Consider the following 2,575-nt stretch of genomic DNA (forward strand, 5'->3'; position numbering starts at 1 on the left):
GGAAAGTTATGACCAACCTAGATAGCATATTCAAAAGCAGAGCTATTACTTTGCCAACAAAGGTCCATCTAGTCAAGGCTATGGTTTTTCCAATGATCATGTATGGATGTGAAAGTTGGACTCTAAAGAAAGCTGAATGCCCAAGAATTGATGCTTTTGAACTGTGGTGTTGGAGAAGACTCTTGAGAGTCTGTTGGTCTGCAAGGAGATCCAACCAGTCCATCCTAAAGGAGATCAGTCCTGAGTGTTCATTGGAGGGACTGATGTTGAAGCTGAAATTCCAATACTTTGGCCATCTGATGCGGAGAGCTGACTCATTGGAAAACACCCTGATGCTGGGAAAGGTTGAGGGAAGGAGGAGAAGGGGATGACAGAGGATGAGATGGTTGGATGGTATCACCAACACAATGGACATGGGTTTGGGTGACTCTGAGAGTTGGTGATGGACAGGGAGGCCTGGCATGCTGTGGTTCATGGGGTCGCAGAGTCGGACACTACTGAGCGATTGAACTGAACTGAACTGAAGACAGAATCATCCTCCTTTATACATTAAATAAGACTTTTCCTTCTCAACCAGTTTCCATCCTCCAAACGGCAACTTTGTTAACTTCATAACTGGCTTAGTCCTTTGTTGGGACCAGCATTAATATCACGCAGGGAATACCTCAGCTTCTAGGCATTCACAGCTTTTAAACAGTCTCTCACAGTCCTCATTTAGGTGGCCAATGACATTTTTTGAAGGGATACAATATTCTGGACACAGAACCCAGTCATCATTAGTAGTTTTTTCCTTTGTTTCACAGTTTCTTAAAATTTTAAGAAAAATGATCTCAACTCCAGTCTCCCTTCTGTCCCACTCCATCCCACCCACCCCACACAATACACCAGTAATAGCCAAAAACTACACACATTCTATCCTGTAAAAAATGCAGAGTTAACCCTCTTGGGAAGAAGGCTGTGGGTTGTGGAGATGCACTTTGAAGATCTACAGTGTCGCTTGCTCTCCCACATCACACTCTACAAGTTCTGTCCATCATAGAAGACGCTTTGCTTTTCTTAGTGAAGTTCAGAATGGGTTGCATTGAAACACTGATTCTTCTTCCCCTCCACCAAGATGGGTGTGCAAACTGTATAGCATGGAACAACTTTAAAGCACTTAGGCTGCTGTAGGGCACAGAAACTATACTGGCTCTTCAAAGCACATCTTCTCAAGCCATCTTTATGGTGTCGAGACAAGTAGAACTCCTTCTCTCCCCACTTGAAACCCACAGTCAGATGTGACAGTCGCTGGTATTCAAGAGAGTTAATTCTTGTTTTCTTTTTTGTCATCATCCTCTGAGGGATAGGAATGCCACATGAGCATTTCCTCATAGGAGGCTATGACAACCTGTGGGCACTTGACTTTGGCCTCCTTGGCAGGGACCAGGTCAGCCTCATCAGAAATTTTCCATTTCATCAGGAACATGAGTTCTCCATTGGAGTCTGTATCTTCAATAATCTGCTCAGCTTCCAAACCCCAGGCAAAGCCTTGTGATTTTCTGATTCTTTTCTTCTTCTTTGGTTTGCTCTCCTCCCTCATATTGTCTGAATCAGAATCAGCTTTGCACTTGTCTTCATCTGATTTATCTGTCTTGGGTGCTGTTTTCTGTGACTGCAGAAACTCAGCAGTGAGATCAGGGCAGTCAGGTTATCTCCCGGCTCCCATGTGTTGTCCTCATCTGAGACTCTCTGCCACTTTAGGAGATACTCCAGTTGGCCCTTTACCACTTGCCAGTCTAGAACTTTTTCCACCACATATTCCTCTTCCTCTAGCACCTCCTCTGCTTTCTTCTTGTTTTGATTTTTCCTCACGGTGCCTGCCAGCTTTCTGGTATAAAGGGTGACGGCTACTCAGAGCAGCACCCACAAACCCGAGAGGAATCAGTGAGGCACTGCTGGCCGGGGCGTGGTGACTGTGATGGAACACTTAGAAGAGCTGCCCTTTCTGTGCAACCCATTGTTGCTAACAGTAGGCACTATGGTGTACAGTCGATCTCTAGGACTTACTCATCTTGCCCAACTGAAACTTGGTACCCTTGACCAGTACTTCCCTGATTCTCCCCCCTCCCCTAAGTTTTGAATGGTTCCTGGCGTATAGTAAGTCCTCAATAATTACTTGTAAAATAAATGGATGGATGCATAGGTGGATGAATTTTTTTTCTAATATTGCTGAAACCCTTCCTCATATGAAGGGACCCTAAATATCATTCCCTTGAGGCTTCCATAACTTGAGAAAATGTCTACAAATTCCAGAAATTTTTCTTATTCTCAAAATAATCTGGGGCAGCCAGACTTCTTTTGACACCAGGGGGGTCATCCCTACATTGTTCCAACTCTTTCTTTCTTGCTGCCTGAATGTGTCACTGGAAAACCTGTGTTCTGCACAGTCATAAGAGACTGGTTCACCTGAGAGGACCATAGGGGTTCTCTAGGGAGGACATCCCACTCCTTCAGGACCAGGGTGAGTGTGTGTGTGTGCGCACGTGCAGAACTGAACCTTTCCGTAGGCTCATTAGCATAACCACAAATGCGAAAA

At 44.9% G+C, this 2,575-nt stretch overlaps 1 pseudogene; it reads right to left on the minus strand.

Annotated features, from left to right (window-relative positions):
• Positions 1 to 1,303: 1,303 nt before the first annotated feature.
• Positions 1,304 to 2,050, minus strand: LOC101114357 (chromobox protein homolog 1-like; annotated as a pseudogene).
• Positions 2,051 to 2,575: the final 525 nt, after the last annotated feature.

The sequence above is a fragment of the Ovis aries genome, chromosome 5 (assembly GCF_016772045.2).
Source record: "Ovis aries strain OAR_USU_Benz2616 breed Rambouillet chromosome 5, ARS-UI_Ramb_v3.0, whole genome shotgun sequence".
Lineage (NCBI taxonomy): Eukaryota > Metazoa > Chordata > Mammalia > Artiodactyla > Bovidae > Ovis > Ovis aries.